Below are 22,215 nucleotides of genomic sequence, written 5' to 3'. Positions count from 1 at the left end.
CTAAAAGTGTCGTCACAGGTAGATAGGGTCGTAAAGAGAGCTTTTGGTACATTGGCCTTTATTAATCAAAGTATTGAGTATAAGAGCTGGAACGTTATGATGAGGTTGTTTAAGGCATTGGTGAGGCCGAATCTGGAGTATTGTGTTCAGTTTTGGTCTCCAAATTACAGGAAAGATATAAGTAAGGTTGAAAGAATGCAGAGAAGGTTTACAAGGATGTTGCCGGGACTTGAGAAACTCAGTTACAGAGAAAGGTTGAATAGGTTAGGACTTTATTCCCTGGAGCGTAGAAGAATGAGGGGAGATTTGATAGAAGTATATAAAATTATGATGGTTATAGATAGAGTGAGTGCAAGCAGGCTTTTTCCACTGAGGCAAGGGGAGAAAAAAACCAGAGGACATGGGTTAAGGGTGAGGGGGGAAAAGTTTAAAGGGAACATTAGGGGGGGCTTCTTCACACAGAGAGTGGTGGGAGTATGGAATGAGCTGCCAGACGAGGTGGTAAATGCGGGTTCTTTTTTAACATTTAAGAATAAATTGGACAGGTACATGGATGGGAGGTGTATGGAGGGATATGGTCCGTGTGCAGGTCGGTGGGACTAGGCAGAAAATGGTTCGGCACAGCCAAGAAGGGCCAAAGGGCCTGTTTCTGTGTTGTGGTTTCTATGGTTCTATGGTTACTCCACTCTTTAAGAAAGGAGGGAGGCAGCAGGAAGTTAATTATAGACCAGTTAGGCTGACCTCAGTGGTTGGAAAAATTTTGGAGTCTATTGTTAAGGATGAGGTTATGAAGTACTTGATGACTCAGGTCAAGATAGGACAAAGTCCACATGGTTTCCTTAAGGGAAAATCTTGCCTAATGAATCTGTTGGCACTCATTGAGATTACAAGTAGGGTGGATAAAGGGGATTCAGTAGATGTTGCATATTTGGATTTTCAGAAGGCCCTTGACAAGGTGCCACACATGAGGCTGCTTACCAAAATCAGAGTCCATGGTATTACAGGAAAGGTACTAGCATGGTTAGAGCTTTGGCTAACTGGTAGGAGGCAACAAGTAGGAATAAAAGGATCCTTTTCTGGTTAGCTGCCAATGACTAATGGTGTTCCGCAGGGATTGGTGTTGGGACCACTTGTTTCTAGGCTGTATATCAATGATTTAAGTAATGGAATAGATGACTTTGTTGACAAGTTTGCAGATGATACCAAGATTAGTGGAAGGGCAAGTAGTATTGAGGAAACAGGAAGGCTCCAGAAGAACTTAGACAGATTAGGAGAATGGGCAAGAGAGTGGCAAATGAATTTCAATGTAGGAAAATGCATAATCATGCATTTTGGTAGTAGAAGTAAATGTGCAGACTAATGGGGAGAATGAACTAATGGACTAAATGGGGAGAAAATCCAAAAATCTGAGATGTAAAGGGACTTGGGAGTCCTTGTGCAGAACACTCAAAAGGTTAACTTGCAGGTAGAGTAGGTGAGGAAGGTAAATACAATGTTCGCATTCATTCAGAGGTCAAGAATATAAGAGCTGGGATGTGATGCTGAGGCCTTATAAGGCACTGGTAAGGACTCACCTTGTGTATTGTGAACAGTTTTGAGCCCCTCATCTTAGAAAAGATGCGCTGGCATTGGAGAGGGTTCAGAGGAGGTTAACAAGAATGGTTCTGGGAATGAAAAGCTTATCACATGAGGAACGCTTGATGACTCTGGACCTGTACTCGCTGGAGATTAGAAAGATGAGGGGGGATCTTATTGAAACCTTCAAATATTTTAAGGTCTAGACAGAGAAAACGTGGAAAGGATGTTTCCATAGTGGGGGAATCTAGGACAAGAGGGCACAGCCTCAGGATATAGGGACATCCATTTAAAACAGAGATGCAGAGAGATTTCTTTAGCCAGAGAGTGGTCAATTTGTGGAATTTGTTACCACAGGCAGCTGTGGAGGCTAGGTGGCTGGGTGTATTTAAGGTGAAGATTGATAGGTTCTTGATTGGTCACGGCATCAAAGGTTAGGGAAAAAAAGGATCAGCCATAATTGAATGGTGGAGCAGATTCAATGGGCTTACTTTCTTATCATGTTATAATTCCTGACCAAATAGAAATGAAACAAACTGACCACACTGCGATGACTCAGTAGATTTAGCAGAACTTCAAAAAAGTGTTGGTTAAGTAAAACCAGCTTAGATTCTGCAAAACATTGCTACAGATGCGCGAAGCAAGAACAACAACAGAGTAGTATGATTAAATGTTTTTACAGAGTCATGTTAGTAACAGTACATACTCGGCAACTTACAGTGTGGGAGCTAGGAACCAGGCCCACCAAAATGAAAACATGCACACACAAAAGCCCACTCTTAGGAGTCCCAATCAGTTCACCACATGATCAATTGGCTGCACGCATAGCTGCCAGTTCTTGCTATCAATTTGGTATGGTTCAGAAATGTCATGGCATCAGCAGTTTTTTTTTCCCAAAATCAGATCCAGCGCTGTTTTGCAAGTGACCTCTGAGCCAAATATCCACTGATAAATTTCATTAAATGCAAGAAGCATCATGGAAGTCCCAATCTTATTCTCTCAAAGAAATTATTTTTCTGAGAAACATCATTTCATATAAGCTAGTTGTTAGGGTCCGGAGCAGTGGAGAAGGAGACAGCTCTGGTGTTTAACATAGCAAGCAGCACGCTGGCAGTACAGTTATCTCACATCCCCAACACCTTCAATACTGTGTGGAGTTTGCATGTTATCTCTACTCTGATTCCCTCCCACAGCCGAAACTCTTGAAGGTTGGTATGTTAATCATCTGCTGTACATCACTCCCAGTTTGAGAGAGTGATAGAAAAATCAATGGGATGTTTATGGGAATATGAGAGAGAACAAGTTAGAAGGAATTAGGTGGGAGAGGCGGGGATGAGATTGGCCTGAGTGCTGGCTAGACTCAATAAAGATGATGACCTTCTACATTGTTATGAAACATAAATATGAAAAGGGAGGTGGAAAAGAAAAATAAACTTGCAGGTCCATAGTGAGGGGGAGAGTAAGATAAGCTGGAAACTCACTTCATCACAGGGAGAATGTGAAGATTCCAGGAGTAAACCTGGGTCTCAGGTGCTAATAGGCAGCAGTCCACGGCTGCATGTGTGGCTCCTGGTTCTAGACTCCTCAGCCAGGAGTGACACCTTCCCTAAATCCACCCTTTAGTGTTCTGTACCTTGAGCAAAGTTAATGGCACAACTGTCCACCATCAGGACAGTTGCCTGACCTTGCCAACAGCCAGACATCAAAAGCCCCACCCCTGGTCGCACTTCCTTTGGCAAAAGGCTCAACCCACCTTCCAACTATGGCCATGTGTCAAATCACTCAGGGGATTGGGTGATAGTGAATATCTCTGACTCTCTCTTCTCATTACCACCAATAGGAAGATGATACAGGAACCTGAAGACCAACATTGAACAAATTTGAAACAGCTTCTTCCCTTCCACCAACAGGCTTCTGAATGGTTCATGAACCAATGAACACTACCTCATTAATCCTTTTGTTTTTACTCTTTTTATTTTTGTAATTTACTTTAATTTTCAGTCTTGCACTGTATTGTTGCCGCAAAGCAACAAGTCGATGATAATAAACCTGACTGAAATACTGGATGTATTTTTTAAATTATGATGTAGAATGGGTGGCACAATGGTGCCGCTGGTGAAGACCTGGGTTCAATCATAATGCTGGGTACTGTCTGTGTGGAGTTTGTATGTTCTTGTAACCATTTGGGTTTCCTCCAGGTGCTCCCATATCAACCCACATTCCACACAAGGTTTGTCAGGTTAATTGCCCCTTGTGAATTGGTGAGTGATAGAATCTGGAGCTGATGAGAATGCAAGGAAAGTAAGAATGGGATGAAAGCATGATTAACGGGTGATTGATAGTCGGCATGGACTCGTTGGGCCAAATAGCCTATATCCATGACTTGCATCTCTAAAACATAAAAGGAGATAATATATTTAAATCAAAAATGACATCTTCTCATACTTAATCTTCTGAATGCAGCTATTTCCCTGTACTGAAGTCAATGGGGACATTGAAGACACTGGTACATTGCCCAGCTGAAGTTACAGACCACTACATCCCTCTACTGGACTCCGCATGGAGTACAATGGCAAGGCACCTTCTCTCCAAGATCGACAATCGATTGCACAAAAGTCCAAGGTCTGCTGTACTCAATTGGGGTCCTCAAGTTTCACCCAGTTACATTTCCCAGAATAACTGCCAACTTTTAGTCCAGAAGCTCCAAGCCCATAACAGCTTTCAAACTAGAAGGAAATCAAGACACATCATGATCAACACACATATCGCTGGAGGAATTAAGACAGTCAGGCAGCACCCCTGGAGGGAAATCGAGAGTTAACATTTCAGGTTGCGACCAGGACTGATGAAGGGTCTCAGCCCATATCATCGAATGTCAATTTCCCTCCACAGCTGCTGCCTGAACCACTAAGCTCCTCCAGATTTATGTATGTATCTCCAGATTTATTTATGTCCATATTTCCAGCATCTGCAGTTTCTTGTGCCCCGAGATACATTATGATTCAGTGGTTTCCATAGGTTAAAGCACAAAAATCCAGCCTGACACTCCAAGTTTGGGATTGAAGGAATATTGTGCTCTCTTTCAAACACAACTTTAAACCAAGCAGAAACAAAATGATCCATGACAATATTTTGCAGAAGAGCACAGCTGTTCCTGGTGCCCTTGCCAATCGATGCTACAGAGTAGATTACTTGAGCAGATCACATTGTTTTTCCTGTTTTATTTCACACTACAATAACTATGCTTCAAAAGTAATTAGTTTGCCATTAAGTACTTTGGAATAACCAAAAATTTTGAAAGATATATAAATGCATACATTTATTTCTTGAATCCTTGTAAGGCGTTCACTGTTGATGCCAATGAACTCAGCCCAGACCACGTGGATAGAGTCTGAGACTCCTTCTGGGCTCCACCTCTCAGCTACGTTGTGCCTTAACAAACCATAAAGATCAGATGCAAAGTCAGGCACCAACTTTGGGAAAAAGTATTTGGCAAACTTTCTGCACTGATGAGAGGTCACTGATCTGAAATGTTATTCTCATTTTTCTTCTAACTCTCTTGAGTATTTCAAGCAGTTCATGACAGAAAAAAAATCAAAATTTGCATTTGGCAAACTTGACAGTTCGTTTCATTTTCCAAAATGCTGATTTTTTTTTCTTTCCTGCATAAATTGAAATCTCTTTTTTTTAATACGGATCATCTTTAGATTCTCATTCAGGATTGTACAAAAATTGTTATCACTCATCCATGTCAAATTTAATAGGGGCTTATTCTTTGAAAATCAGTAGAATTACTATAGTACTTGGTTAACAGAATCTTAATCTAAAGCATACAGGTAATACTTTGCAGGAGTTAATTTAAATTTAATCTCTTGATATTGTGATCTATTCACCAAACAATATGTCTTTCATTTCAATAGCAATGAGTTGTGCCTTTGGTAATCTGCTGAACAATTAAAAACACAGAATTATACTGTTTGTCCCCATTTTATAGTCGGGTTCTTTTCCATGACCTGTTTATACACAGAACAGTTTGCAAGTCAGAAATACAGTTGCAAACTCAGTTCACAGGGAGCAGGATATGTCTGCAGCCTGAAGCAGCAGCAATATCCATCCCACAAATTTTGCCAACACTTGTTTGTATGTATTGGTGTACATAAGCCAGGTGCTTGCAAGATGGAGAAGAACATGTAAATCTCGAATTCTAAATTCTAACAGATAATGTCCTATTGAAAGTGCTTCAGCATATGTAGATTGCTAAGTATATAATTATCAAAGCTGCAACTGTATTCACACATTTGAGTAGTGTCTTTTTGCAACTCTATTACCATAGTACACTGTTTGTACAGCTGCCCCTTATACACAGTATCACCCACTCCACCACATATAATGTAGTATTGTGAAGATGTCCAAACACTTCTGCATTGTAACACTGGCGGTATAATGCAACAAATGGCTAGACAGACTGCATCAGTCAAGCCAGGAGATTTCTCACTTGCAAATGCTTTCACTTCCTCAAATATTAGTGTATCTCCCATGGTCAGATAAGCTCAGATCATGAGCCAAAAGGCAAGTTGAATGCAGTAGTGCAAAAGTAAACAGAACTTTTGAAGTAACATTAGTGAAAATTAATGCTGTTAATGGCAGAATCCTTGATTAAACTAAGGGTTCTTATATCTAACACACAATGGCCACATTATAAGGTATCTCCTGTACCTAATAAAGTGGCCACTGAGTACATGTTCGTGGTCTTCAAATATTATAGCCCATCCATTTTCACCTGCGCAGATGCCACTCACTAGATGTTTTTGCTTTTTTCCACCATTCTCTATAAACTCTAGAGACTGCTGTGCGTGAAAACCCCAGGAAATCAGCAGTTTCTGAGGTACGCAAACCGCCCTGACTGGCATCAACTATCATTCCGCCGCCAAAGTCACTTAGATCACATTTCTTCCCCATTCTGCTGTTTGGTCTGAACAACAAATGAACCCCTTGACCATGTCTACCTGCTTGTATGCATGGAGTTGCTGCCACGTGGTTGGCTGGCCAGATGTTTGCATTAATGAGCAGGTGTAAAAAAGTGTAGACGGAGAGTGCATCTCCGCTAGCTTGTGTTAGCCAAGATAGCGACAAGCTGAGGATCTGGCAACTCACAGCTCCAGTGACCTTGATTCAATCCTGACCTCTGCTCCTGTCTCTCTTGAGGTTGCACATTCTCTCCAAGACTGTGCGGGTTCCCCCAGGGTGCCCTGGTTTCACCTCACAATGGTCGGTAGATTAGTTTTGGCCCCTGTGCATGGTAGCATGTTAGGAGATAATAGGAAAGTAGGGGTAAAAAAATGGGATCACTAGGCTGCTTGATGACAGACGTGCACTGGATGGGCTGAAGGGCCTTTTCTGTCCTATGTGACTCCATTAGTGACCAGTTCCTGTCAAAACCTGCTGGAACCCTATCTATTCCATCAGTTATGCCATCTGTTAGAAGCTGAGTCTGGAGCTGATTACAGATATTGCCCAGTTTCTGCCAGTGAACAGCACTACCAGATGCTAGTCCAACAAATCTGGTCTTGGAGTTAGTTGGTTATTGTCACATGTACCGGGATACAGTCAAAAACTCGTCTTGCATACTCCTCATACAGATCAGATCATTTCACAGTGTATTGAGATAGAAGGTAAAGCAGTATCAATGCAGAATAAAATGTAACAGCTACAGGAAAAAGTGCAGCACAGGTAATCAGTAGGGTGCAAGTTCATAACAGAGTATTTTCTGAGGTCAAGATTCCAACTGTTCGTCCTGGGAAACCATGTAATAGTCTTACAACAGCAGGATAGAAACTGTTCAAGTCTAGTGGTACGGGCTTCCAGGCTTTTGCATCTTCTGCTCAATGGAAGAAGATAGAAGAAAAACTGCCCGTGGTCATTTGTTTTCAATGGTTTCGTGGTTCAACTTAATATCAGACTGTATACAGCATACCACCTGAAAACCTTACTCTTTGCAAACATCCATGAAACAGAGAGGAAAAAAAACCCAAAGAATGAATGACAGAAAAACGTTAGAACCCCAAAGAACCCCCACCCCACCCATGCCCAAGCAGCAGCAAAAGGATCAACCCACCCCCCCCAACTCCCCCTCCCCACGCTTGCTCCAACAAAAGCATCGGCAGCCCCACCATCCAGCGGGTAAGCTTACTCAGAAAGCGAGAAGTAGAGACAGAGTCCATGGATGGGAGGCCAGTTCCTGTGATGTGCTGAGTTGTGTCCACAAGTTTCTGTAGTTACTCATAGCATGTGTAAAGCAGTTGCCATACCAAGCTGTCACATATCCAGACAGGATGCTTCCTATGGTACATTTATAAGAATTGGCAACGATCGACAGGAGACAAGCCAAGTTTCTTTAGCCTCCTGAGAAAATGGACTTTACACTTCAGGCAGAAGTTACAGGCTGACCATTGTGCTTTTAACCCGCATGAGCTTTCTCCACCTCTAACACTAACATATAGATGTAGCAGATAAATTACTGGACTACTACTAATCCAGTGGGCAGAACTAACAGTCCAGAGTTCCACATTCAAATCCCACCAAAAGAGCCGTGGAAATTAAATTGCTATTGATTGATTGATTGATGGATGGATCAACTTTGATGGAGATGGATGTGAGAGTACAGAGGAACATCTGGAAAACTTCTGAAATGCCCGCTTCGCTGCCACTGCTACTATGTGGTAACCGGAATCTCCGGAGCAGAAGGCCCCGAATCCTCGGCTTTGCTTGTTTCAGCGGCCGGGGCGAGGTCGAGGGCGCTCGGCAGAGGATGGTGCTCGGGAGGCTGTATCGGAGGGGCTGGTCGAAGGCGCGAAGTTTTTGGATGGACGGACTCAGTGTCGGCTGTGGTCGGCCGCTTCCAAGGCATCGGCAAGTTGACGGTGCCTGGAGGTTTATAGCAGGGAGTTTCTCCCTTTTGCCACCTGCTATTGGGGACTCGGGAGTTGATCGACTCGGGGACTTTTGAGATTTTATTTACCATGCCCATGGTTTGTTCTTCATCAAATCATGGTTGCAGACTTCAATCAGGTTTGTCTAAAGAAATCTCTGTCCTATTATCATCGGCATATAACCTGCAGCACCACGGGTTCCAAAAGATTTGACCATTGCTAAAGTAAGAATAGGAACGCCCACCATTCCATGCTAGACCGCATTTTGGGAAATCTGATTACTTGGTTGCCCTTCTCCGACCTGGATACAGGCAGAGGCTAAACAGCAAGACTCCAGAGGTAAGGACAACAGAGAGGTGGTTGTGGGAGGCAAAGGAGCAGCTACAGGATTGTTTCGATTCAGTGGAATAGACTGTGTACAAGGACTCATCAAAGGATCTGAATGAATACACCATGGTTGTCACATACTTTATAAAAAGTTGTAGATGAGCATCCCCACAAAATCATTCAGAGTCTTTCCCAACCAGAACCTCTGGATGATCCATGAGATCCGTAGTCTTCTGAAGGCAGATCAGTGGCATTCAGCTCGGACAACCAAGTAGGATACAAGAGGTCCATGTATGATCTCTGGAAAGCCATCTCACATGCGAAGTGGCAATTCCAAGCCAAACTGGAGCCACTCGGGGATGCTCAACAGCTGTGGCGGGGCTTGAATGCTATCAACTCTTAAAAAATTAAACCAAGCAACATAGTGACAACAGGGCTTCGCTCCTATACGAGCTCAATGTCTTCTATGCTCATTTTGACCGTCAAAACATGCGGGAACCTGCACAAACTCCCACAGCCCCCGATGACCCTGTGATTTCAGTCTCTGAGGCCAACAGGAGGGGCATCCGGCCCAGTGGGGTATGTGGCTGAGTACAAAAGACCTGTGCTGATCAACTGGCTGGAGTGCTCACTGATATTTTTAACCCATCATTTTGGCAATCTGAGGTATCTACTTCTTTCAAGCAGGATTCAATTATACCAGTGCCTGAGAAGAACATGGTAACCTGCCGTAGTAACTATGGTCCGCTAGCACTTACATCCAATGTGATGAAGTGCTTTGAGAGGTTGGTGATGAAACATACCAAATCTTGCCTGAGAAGAGACTTGGATACGCTCCAGTTTGGCTACCATCACAACAGGTCAACAGCAGATGCCATCTCTTTGGCTCTTCCCTCAGCCCTGGAACATCTGGACAGCAAAGATGCATACATCAAAATGCTCTTTATCAACTACAGCTCAGCATTCAATACTATCATCCCCTTAAAACTAATCAATAAACTTCAAGACCTTGGCATCAATAACTCCTTGTGCAGTTGGATCCTCGATTTCCTCACTTGCAGACCCCAGGTTTAGAACAGCAACAGCATCTCCTCCATGATCTCCATCAGCACAGATGCATCAGAAGGCAATGTGCTTAGCTCCCTACTCTACTCACTTTATACTTGTGACTGTCAATGCTAAGCACAGCTCCACAGCCATATTTCAGTTTGCTGACCTTGCCACTGTCGTTGGCCGAATCAGCACATAGGCGAGAGATTGAAAATCTGGCTGAGTGGTGCCACAACAGCCTCTCAGTCAATGTCAGCAAGACCAATGAGCTGATTATTGACTTCAGGAGGAGGAAACTAGAGGTCATGAACCAGTCCTCATCGGAGGATCAGAGGTGGAGAGGGTCAGCAACTCTAAATTCCTCAATGTTTCAACATTTCAATGGATCTATATTCAGCCGAGCAAGTAATTGCCATCAGAAAGCAAGCACTGCAGCACCCCTACTTCCTTAGAAGTTTGCAAAGATTCAGCATGACATTCAAAAACTTGACAAAGTTCTCTAGATGTTTGATGCAGAATATATTGACTGACTGTATCACGGCCTGGTACAGAAGCACCCTTGACCAGAAAATCCAACAAAAAGACATGGCTCAGTCCATCACAGTTAAAGCCTTTCCCACCAATGAGCAAATCTACACAGAGCACTTTCACAGGAAAGCAGTAACCATCATCAAGGACCATCAGGCTCTCGAACCAGAGGGATAGCTTCACTCAATACATCACTGAATTATTGCCACACACTATGGACTCCCTGTCTTCATTCTTGATATTCATTGTTTATTTATTTATTATTATTCTTTGTATTTGCACAGTTTGTTGTCTTTTGCATATCAGTTGTTTGCCCATCCTGTTGGATGCAGTCTTTCAATGATTCTATTATGTTTCTTGGATTTACTGTGTATGCCCACAAGAAAATGAATCTCGGGGTGGAAAATGGTGACATATATGCAGTTTGATAATAAATTTACTTTGGACTTTGATTTATTATCCCTCTCAACCCCAACTCTTCTGGCATCTCCCTGTAACATTTGACACCGTGACTAAACAAGAACCTATCAACTTCTATGTTAAATATACCAATCACATGGTCTCCACAGAATCACCACCCTCTGGCTAAAAAAATTCCTCATCTCTGTGTGAAATGGATATTCCTCTATTCTGAGGCTGCGCCCTCTTGTCCTAGACTCTCGTACTGCACCTTTCAATATTCAATAGATTTCAGTAATATCCCATGCCAAAAGGTCTTGGTCCGAAATGTCGACTGTACTCTTTTCCATAGATGCTGCCTGGCCTGCATTTTGTGTGTGTTGTTTCAATAATACCCCCCTTCATTCTTCTAAACTCCAGCAAGTACAGGCCCAGAGCTAACACTCCTCATACATTAACCCTTTCATTCCCAGAAACATTCTTGTGAACCTCCTCTGGACTCTCTCTAATGCCAGCACATCTTTTCTCAGATCAGGTACCCAAAACTGCTCACAATACTCCACGTGCAGTCTGATCAATGCCTTGTAAAGCCTCAGCATTATATCTCTGCTTTGATATTCTAGTCCTCTTGAAATCAATGTGAACATTGCATTTGCCTTCCTTACTACTGACTCAATCAGCAAGTTAACCTTCAGGGAATCCTGCATGAGGATTCCCAAGTCCTTTTGTCTTTAATTAATAATTAAAAAGGTATAAAAAAGACAAACCACCATCTGAGTAACAAATTATGTATTTAAATGAAATGAACCACAGTAAAGATTAGAATACTATCAATACTACCACAGTACAATAAAACTGTATTATCAGAGTATGCTGCCGCATTCTCTTGATTGACTGTAAATGAACAAAACATCCACACGTACACCTAATGTAGATCATAGACCGCCTTCACACAATGCTATTGATGACTGCATCCTGCAAATCTTCATTTTCATTGTAACATTCAAAATTATTGTTAAAACCTTCAAATTCTTCGTAGTTCCCAATCTGTATCAGTAATGACACAAGGATCGTTCCCTACGTGAATCCCTTGTCCATTTGTCCCTCCCCACTGATCCTCCTCCTGGCACTTATCCTTGCAAATGGAACAAGTTCTACACCAGCCCCGACGCCTCCTCCCTCACTCTTAAAATAACATTCCATTATGGAATTGAAGAAATAGAAGGTGGAGTGAAGGAAATCAGGAGTGATCGCGATCAGATACAGAGGATGAATTTGTAATTTTTTTTAAAGTCTAGTCATTGGTAAAGAACACAAATCTCCTAGATTGTTACAAAAACACAGTGTAGATAATCATACCCACCTCAACTCTTAGCTGATTCCAGAATCTAGGAACTCGCTTTCGAGAACTCTATGAATCATGTGCTTAGCATTATTTATTTAATTAATTAATTATCATTATTATTTTGTATTTGCACAGTTGGTCTTTTACACACTGATTGTTTGTCATTTTTGGCATGTACTGTTGTTTTTCATTGATTCTATAGTACTAGTTTGTTCTACTGTGAATGCCTGCAAAAATAAATCTCAGGATGTTGTTCAGTCATTGAGTCTGACTCTTCATGACTTCATAGGGTCCATGGGGTTTTCATGGCAAAACACGGGAAGCAGATTGCCAGGCCTTTCTTCCGTGAAGATACTGCTGCTGCCCAGGTTGGGACCCAGCTGGGTTTGACCATCTGCCTTGAAGTCCAGTGCTGAAGCCACTACACCACCAGCCAGCCCAACATATAAATACTTTGAAAATAAATTTACTTTGAACTTTGAGAAGTCGCCTGATTCACCAGTACTCTTCAGGGAACCTGCTGCCCTTACCGTCTGATCGATACACAAACACAAAGAAATGGGGAAGAGAAATTCCAGGGATAAGGATTTAAAACCAGAATGCAAATTTTAAGACTGCAACGCTTGGCTGGAATCAAACGTAGGGCAACTGGCTGAGGTCTATGGGTGGGGACACAGCCTTGGGTGAAGATATTGTTATTCACATATGTTTTGGGGATGACGACACAGAGAAATATTCTGGCAAAATTTTTCATTTCCTCTGGCAATCCCAGCAGACACTGACGCCACATTGTGATCTCTTCACGTCTGATTGATAGACTTACCACGGCTCAATAATAAAAACTTTCCTGGTCTTCCTGCTCTTGCTATACAAACATTGTACAATTGCTCTGTTGCATATTAGGGGAATGTAATTACTTTTTTACTAATTGCACTCTTTGTCCTTACAGACTAGATGTCATGTGGTTTCATGCCAAACTTTGTACAGCTTTAGAATCCACCTCAGAGCACTCAGAATGAAACAGAAACTATGTCAATTTCAGACAATTTCTCTGTGATATTCATCCTATTATCCAGGACAGCAGTGCTACCAAATATGGCATCGAACATAAAGATTTAATCTACATGCCTTTGCCACTGGCTGAAACAATGAGTCCTTGGAATAAAACTTTTGATATCTTTGGCCCAAAGAAGACAATGATAAACGCAGACAGCACACACTAGTCAGCCACAAGCTTCACCTGTAACTCTCTCGCGTTCCTGAACAGACTTGTGCTGCAGTCCTGAGTGAATTTAGCTATTTAGCTCCATTACTGAAAGAAAGTTTCTCACCAAACTTGCAAATGTTGATAATTATGCATGTACAATAAATGCATAGATTCAATGTATGAACAGTCATAAAGTTATAGAGCCTACAGTACAGAAACAGGCCATTTGGCCCATCTAGTCCATGCCAAGTTGACCTTCTGCATACTGTAGTTCCATCTAATTTTCCATTACTCTCATTCAAATTTCCCTTAAACACTGCAATTGAACCTATATCCACCACTTCTGCTGGCAGCTCATTCGACACCCACATCACCCTCTGAGTGAAACAGTTCCCACTCAGGACCCCCTTAAATATTTCAGCTTTCGGCCCAAATCTATGACTTCTAGTTCTAGTCTCACCCAACTTCAGGGGAAAAATAGCCAGCATGTATTTACCCTATGTATCCCACTCATAATTTTGGATACCTCTGTAAGACCTTCCTTTATCCCCGTACGTTCCAGAGAACAAATTCCTAACCTGTTCAACCTTTCCCTGTATCTCAGGTCCTCAAGCCCCAGCATATCATCATAAATTATCTCTGAACTCTTTCAAGCTTAAGTTGGTCAGAAATACAAAGAAATACCTTGCAATTATAACATAGGCAGGGACATTCAGTTGCCAAGCCAGTTCCAACTTTCCATCAGCTCACAACTTCAAGACATCCTATAAGACAACACAACCAATGTATTATTTTGGGAATGTAATCACTGCTATCATGCAGGGAAGATGGCTGCTAAGCTATGTGCACCAGGTTCCCAAAGAGATTCTGCAGATACTGGAAATCCCAGAGTTACACACACAAAATGCTAGAGGAACTCAGCAGGTCACACAACATCTATGGAAAGGAATTAGGAGTCGCTGTTTCGGGCTGAGACTTTTCATCGATTCTCGGCCCAAAATGGCAAATTCTTCATTCCTTTCCATTGATGCTGTTGAGTTCCTCCAGTATGTCGTTGTGTTACAAAGGTGATTAGTGAATATTCTCTTAGTGATGTTGGTCAAATGCGAAATATTGACTTGAAAATGATCAATGTCAGCAAGGGAAGAATGCATTGACTGAAATGTCCTCCGACAACACTCAGAACCACACAGGCTTGACATGATCCAAAGTTATGTTTAGTTGACCTCAGTAACAACTTTCTAAAGGCATTGAGAGGAATCAAAAGAATTTAAAAAACGCTTGTAAAAGTTTACTGAGAAGTCTCAGCTTGTTTTCAAGAGTGAATTTGGAAAATAATACACAAAAATCAGAGCCGTAATTAAACAGTAATTAATGCTAATTATTCAGCCACTGCAAAGTCAAGTTTCTAGATTATTTATTGTCATTCATCAGCGCACAAGTGTAAAGCAGAACAAAATAATTGTTACTCCAGATACGATGCATTAAAAAAAATAAAAATCCATAATAAATATAAATACATAAAATTAGTTTACATACACAAAGAGATTTATGTGTGTAAAGTGGTGCTAGATACAGGAGTATCTGTACATAAGGTGACTCTGACAGTAAATGGTAATGTAATGGTAGTGGGCAATGTGGTGAGGTGAGTTAATGGGTAGAGGTGTTGATCAGCCTCTGCACGGCTTCTTCTCTGTTGGGAGTGGGACAAACAGTCCACGAGCAGGGTGGGTGAGATCCATAATGATATTGCTCAAGTATCAAGCTCAAGTTTATTGTCATTCAACCATACACATGTATACTGCCAAATGAAACAATGGACCACCAGCCCAAGGTACACAATACAGTACATATAATGTATTATATGTTCTGAAGCCCAACACGCAACCTTTCAGGAACACCTTCTTACTCTCCGCCATCTTTATGCCGGTTTTTTCCATATATACAATATGTCATTTGCTGGTGGGTAGCTGGTACCAGGGATGGATTGGCCAGGTTTAACTACCCGTGTGGAGCTGTCCTGTCTGCCGCAGTGCAGTTTCCATACCACACAATGATGCAGTATGTTAGGATGCTCTCAACTGTGCATTTATAGAAAGTCATGAATTTTGTTGTGTATAGTCCAGCTCTCTTCATCTTCCTTAGGAAGCAGAGGTTTTGATGAGCTTCTGCAACTGTGGCGAATGTGCTCTGGGACCATGATGCTAACTCCAAGGAGTTTGAAACTTTCTTTTGTGCGTAGGCAAGTGGGAGAATCTGAGAAAAGTCGATGAGAATTGGGGAGGAATAAAAACTGAATTAATGTACAATTAGTGTAAGTAGGCCAATGTTACTGACATATGCACAAGAGCAATCCAAAACTTACCAGCACCAGCATCACAAAGTGGCTGATGGTCAGTATAGAGTGCAAGGGCCAAAGGGCCACTTTATGTGTGGTATTTCTATAACTATGACTGGTAATTTTTGTTGCACGAGATTTTGAAAACCTATGGGATTAGGGGTGGGAGGCAGACATGTGGGTTAAGGTTCAGAATCAATAGACAATAGACAATAGGTGCAGGAGTAGGCCATCCAGCCCTTCGAGCCAGCACCGCCACTCATTGTGATCATGGCTGATCATCCACAATCAGTACCCTTTTCCTGCCTTCTCCCCATATTCCTTCACTCCGCTATCTCTAAGAGCTCTACCTAACTTTTTCTTGAAAGAATCCAGAGAATTGGCCTCCACTGCCTTCTGAGGCAGAGCATTCCACAGAACCACAACCCTCTGTGTGAAAAAGTTTTCCTCAACTCCATTCTAAATTGTCTATGCTTTATTCTTAAACTGTGGCCTCTGGTTCTGGACTTCCCCAACATTGGGAACATGTTTTCTGCCTCTAGAGTGTCCAATCCCTTAATAATCTTATATGTTTCAATCAGATCCCCTCTCATCCTTCTAAATTCCAGTGTATACAACCCCAGTTGCTCCAATCTTTCAACATAAAACAGCCCCTCCATCCCGGGAATTAACCTCGTGAACCTACGCTGCACTCCCTCAATAGCAAGAATGTCCTTCCTCAAATTTGAAGACCAAAACTGTACACAATATTCCAGGTGTGGTCTCACCAGGGCCCTGTACAACTGCAGAAGGACCTCTTTGCTCCTGTACTCAATTCCCCTTGTTATGAAGGCCAGCATGCCATTAGCTTTCTTCACTGCCTGCTGTACTTGCATGCTTACTTTCAGTGACTGATGAACAAGGACACCTAGATCTCGTTGTACTTCCCCTTTTCCTAACTTGACACCATTCAGATAGTAATCTACCTTCCTGTTCTTACCACCAAAGTGGATAACCTCACACTTACCCACATTAAACTGTATCTGCCATGCATCTGCCCACTCACTCAACCTGTCCAAGTCACCCTGCATTATCTCAACATCCTCCTCACATTTCACACTGCCACCCAGCTTTGTGTCATCTGCAAATTTGCTAATATTACTTTTAACCCCTTCATCTAAATCATTAATGTATATTGTAAATAGCTGCAGTCCCAACACCGAACATTGTGGTACCCCACTAGTCACTTCCTGCCATTCTGAAAAGGATCTATTAATCCCTACTGTTTGTTTCCTGTAATAGTAACAAATCAGGTTTGTTATTACTGACATAGGTCATGAAATTTGTTATTTTGCAGCAGCAGTGCAGTGCAAAGACATAAAAATTAATATAAGTTCCATAAATTAATACACAGGCCCACCACTGCCTGGAAGGAGTTTGTACGTTCCCCCCCACCCCCGTGACTGTGTGGGTTTCCTCCGGGTGCTCCAGTTTCCTCCCACAGTCCGAAGACCTACCAGTTAGTAGGTTAATTGGTCATTACAAATTGTCCCATGACTAAGCTCGGATTAAATTGTCCTATGAGTCGGACAGGACTGGCCTATTCCACACTATATCTCAATAAATAAATAAATAGATAGATAGATAGATAGATAGAATGAATAATTTGTGCTCATGGACTGTTCAGAAATCCAATGGCTCACAGGAAGCTATTGCCAACGATTCCAATAAATGCAAAGCACGTCTGATGAGCCAAATCAGTTTATTATTGAAGATCAAAATCAGGTTTATGATCACTGGCATATGCCATTCATTTTTTTTTGTTCTGTAGCAGTATACAGGGCAAGACATAAAAAATTACTCTAAGATACAAATAAATAAATAAATACTGTTCAGAAATCTGAAGGTAGAATGAAAGAAGCTGTTCCTGAAAGGTTGAGTATGGGTCTTCAGGTTCCTGTACTTCCTCCCCAGTGTTAGAAATAAGAAGAAGGCATGTCCCAGATGGTGACGGTCTGTGATAATAATTATCACATACACAGAGATACGGGAAAGAACTTGTTTTGCTGCTGTCAAACTGATCATTCCGAAGTGGGTCACTGAGGTAGTAAAAAAGGGAAAGCAAGAAGAGAACGCGGGAAATGGTGTCACAGTTACAGTGAAAACACAGTGCAGGGGGACAAGTGAGGTGCAAGGGCCGTAACGAGGTAGAAGGAGAGATAAAGAGTTCGCCTTTTAGTTGAAGTAACTGGGGAAGAATTGGGCATGATTACAATCAGTCTGATTATACAGACCAAGTGCTGCAAACTGAGGAGGATTAGGCCCAACCACTTGCCGCTCCTACAACACTCTAGGGTAAAATGAGTTCATGGCATACAGAATATCTATTTAGGATTTCGAGAAATAATTCCGAGCTGCAACAAAAAGACAATGAACTAAGCGCGTGGATCGCAATGACCGATGACACTCACTCACTCGGAGTTCATTCCTTTAAGACGTAGCTGTACATATTGTGATGTGAATAGATTTTATTTTAGCTCAACTGCTAAATTTTTTCTGCTGCTTGTTTGAACTGGACTTTGCCTTTATGCCCAGCCATTTCCGCCCTCACAAACTCTTCCCACTTTCTATCAGTACTTCAGTGGCTTTTCATTGAAACAAAGAAGAAAGCTTACTCACCCCTGTCAGTTAACGCCGGGTCAAAGAGAAATCTGATCGCGATTATGTCTAAAAATCTTCCAGCCCTAGGCAACCGCACCTCAGTGCACTCAGGGCGGGGAGCGGCCACCGTGAATCAGTAAGGAACATGCAAAAAAAAAGCAGGGATTAAAACTTGGTGCAAACAACGTGGATCGTTGAATAACCTCTCAGATCCCCTTTCCTGCCGGTGATGTCAGCACACCGGACGAAAATTACTCTCAGCCACTTCATTGGTTACGGTTGAACCGTTTGAGGGAGTTCCCTGAGGGGATCTTTGCCAAGATCACGCTCCCTCTATCCTGCTAGCATTTCCAGCGTGGAGACTAACTCCACCTCTGCCAGTATCCCACCTACAATTTACAGAATCAAACACCCTACTATGTGGGAATCACTTCTATCCTGGTAGTTTGACAGTTTTAAGCAACCACGTCCACCCCACCCCCCAAGTTTTCTTTGGTGTTGTAACGGTGTATCTGCTTCGATTCTTTTAATTTGTGGGTATAAGCAGGCACAAGGACAACACATTATTTGTTTGGCGGGTTAATTAAACTAGGACTTGAGCTCTGCTTCTAAAAGAACCAGACTCTGTCTTTAAATGCAGTTGTTTTTCCCAACATGACCCCAAGATTTCACCAATTGCTGCTTTCCTAAGTTATCAGAACTGCCTCCACACACCTGTAATTTCTAATTTCAAGGTAAATTTATATTGAAACTAATAATGTCATGATAAACTCTACTACCTTAAGATTCATTTCCTTGAAGGCATTCGCAGTAAAAACAAAGAAAATACAAATACAAAGAATATCAAAAATAAATTGCACTGAAAACATGAGTTGTGGAGCCCTTTAAAGTGAGTCTATAGTTTTTGGGATCTGCTCGAAGTTGAGATGAGTGGCGTTACCCACCCTGGGTCAGAAGCCCGATGGCTGAATGGTAACAACTTTTCCTGAACCCAGTGGTGTGGTACCTAAAGCTCCTGTACCTCCGTCTTGATGGCAGTAGTAAGTGTGTGGTCTGGATACTGGGGAACCTTGATGATGGATGCTGCTTTCTTGTGGCAGATCTCCTTGCAGATATGCACACTGGTGGGGAAGGTTTTACCTGTGATGGACTGGACTGCATCCACCACTTTTTGTAGGCTTTTCCATCCTTGGGCATTGGTGTTTCCATATTGGGTTGAGATGCAACTACAGGATACTCTCCACTGTGCATTTGTAGAATTCTGTCAAAGTTTTAGATGTCACGCCGAATAAGTTTAACCTTTAAATATGCAGAGTATTTATACTGTGATATTTATGTTACAAGCAGATAGAGGAACAGCATCTCCAATTCCCACTTGGTAGTGTCCAACATGATGGCATCAACATCAATTTCCCTAACTTCTGATAACTACCCCCCTCTGTTCCCCTTATTTTGCCATTATCCCTCCAACCCTATCACCCCATCTCTTCTCCCTCACACCCACTCTTTTGGTTTGCTCATCACCCACAATTCTCTCCACATTTCCCTTCTGTATATTCCACGATCCACTGTCCATCTTCTTTAGCCCTTTGTCATTATTGTATAGAATTTAGAGCTAAGAGCTAAGGTACCGGTGACCCCTGTTTCCATCCAGGGGGTCAGCGTGGACATGGTGGAGGATTACAAATACCTGGGGATACGAATTGCCAATAAACTGGACTGGTCAAAGAACACTGACGCTGTCTACAAGAAGGGTCAGAGCCGTCTTTATTTCCTGAGGAGACTGAGGTCCTTTAACATCTGCCAGATGACACTGAGGATGTTCTACGAGTCTGTGGTGGCCAGTGCTATCATGTTTGCTGTTGTGTGCTGGGGCAGCAGGCTGAGGGTAGCAGACACCAACAGAATCAACAAACTCATTCGTAAGGCCAGTGATGTTTTGGGGATGGAACTGGACTCTCTCACGGCTGTGTCTGAAAAGTGGATGCTGTCTAAGTTGCATGCCATCTTGGTCAATATCTCCCATCCACTACATAATGTACTGGGTGGGCACAGGAGTACATTCAGCCAGAGACTCATTCCTCCGAGATGCAGCACAGAGCGTCATAGGAAGTCATTCCTGCCTGTGACCATCAAACTTTACAACTCCTCCCTTGGAGGGTCAGACACCCTGAGCCAATAGGCTGGTCCTGGACATTTCATAATTTACTGGCATAATTTACATATTACTATTTAACTATTTATTACTATTCTATTACTATTTATTATTTCTATTACTATTTATTATTTCTATGACTATTACTATTTACTATTTACTAATAGTAATATTACTATTACTATTTCTATTACTATTTATTATTTATGGTGCAACTATAATGAAAACCAATTTCCCCTGGGATCAATAAAGTATGACTATGACTATGACTATTTGCACCTATCACCTCGTAGCTTCAATCATTACCACTCTTCCGCTCTCTTTCACCTGCCTATCATTCATGCTCACCTGGATCTACCCATCACCTGTCAGCTCATGCTCCACATTTTTATATGGTTATACCTACCCTCTTTCTCCCCAGTCTAGATGAAGCGTCTCAACCCCCAAATGTTGACTGTCCACATCCCTCCACAGATGCTGCCTGACCTACCAAGTTCCCTTAGCATTTTGTGTTGTATTCTTACAAATACTTCAGTGTTCAATGTCTCATTACTCTAAAACTGCGTTTATGTATAAAAACACAGAACTCTCTTCCTATTAATTTTTTTAGAATGACTATTCCTATATGTGGGAGGGGGGGCGGTGGGGCATCATGAGAACCACAGCACCAGAACAGATAGTGGAGTGGTTGTGGAGGTTCGAGGCTGCATATATTTCAATGCAAAGGGTATTATAGGAAAGGCAGATGAGCTTATTTCATGGATCAGCATGTGCATTGATGACATTTTTAAAAAATTTTATGGTGGTTGGCAAACCAGCTTTAAGGTGCATTACCACCACGTGCTATATTGGAGTGTGGATCGTTGGATAAACAGGAGAAGGGAAAAGAATTGCATTCCCTAAATTCTATACAATAAAGCTGAGTCTTTCAGATACTTCATTATACAGATCTGTATTTCTCTTGAATTCCCACTTAAGATGTCTTCTTGTCATAAGGATGGGTAGTGGGGACGGATCCAAGTGCAAGACACAGACACAGAAGTACTAGGGACAGGACTAGGACATGGAACCAAAAACCGGCAACCCGGAACAGGACTGAACAAGAGAGCTAGGAGCCCAGGCTTGGACTCAAAGCCAGAGACTGGACAAGGACCCAGAACCTGGGTCTTGCCTCTGCCTCAGACCCCAGAACTAGGCAAGGACATGACTTGACTGGCAGGCAGGATGAGGCTGGAGTCTTCAGACTTGAGGCGAAGCCAGAGACCAGAGGCTTGAGACGAGGCTTGAGACTAGAGACTTGAGACTTGGGGTCTTGAAGCTTGGCTTGGGGTGAGGCTTGGGGTCTTGAAGCTTGGCTTGGGGTGAGGCTTGGGGTCTTGAAGCTTGGCTTGGAGCAAGGCTTGGAGTCTTGAAGCTTGGCTTGAGGTGAGGCTTGAGGCCTGGGGTCTTGAAGCTTGGTTTGGGGCGAGGCTCGAGTCTTGGGGTCTTGAAGCTTGGTTTGGGGCAAGGCTTGAGGCTTGGGGGGTCTTAAAACTTGGCTTGGGGTCTTGAAGCTCGGCTTGGGGTGAAGCTTGAGGCTTGGGTCTTGAAGCTCCTCCTGGGCAGGGCGCAGTACTCCACCTGACGGAGGCAAGGGACAGGAAGGGACAGAACCAATCGCAGGGTAATGACAATATGGCCTGGCTTACCCGACAGAGGCAAGGGACTGGAAGGGACTGAACC

General features: G+C 42.6%; 1 protein-coding gene across 4 annotated transcripts in view; it reads right to left on the bottom strand.

Moving 5' to 3' along the window:
- The window catches only part of cd276 (CD276 molecule), a 459,683-nt gene extending 441,063 nt beyond the window's left edge, over positions 1–18,620 (bottom strand). For 2 of the 4 annotated variants that reach the window (XM_072282362.1, XM_072282361.1), the window contains exon 1: positions 18,357–18,619. The gene's annotated coding sequence lies outside the window, so the exon portion shown is untranslated. Of the gene's footprint in view, positions 1–14,044; positions 14,125–18,356 lie in introns of all 4 variants that reach the window. The other 2 variants (XM_072282363.1, XM_072282360.1) reach the window with 2 other exon arrangements.
- Between the last annotated feature and the right edge of the window lie 3,595 nt (positions 18,621–22,215).

The sequence above is a fragment of the Mobula birostris genome, chromosome 18, assembly GCF_030028105.1.
Source record: "Mobula birostris isolate sMobBir1 chromosome 18, sMobBir1.hap1, whole genome shotgun sequence".
Classification (NCBI taxonomy): domain Eukaryota; kingdom Metazoa; phylum Chordata; class Chondrichthyes; order Myliobatiformes; family Myliobatidae; genus Mobula; species Mobula birostris.
The sequence above is the reverse complement of the archived record's forward strand: the minus strand, read 5'-3'. Positions and strand labels throughout refer to the sequence as shown.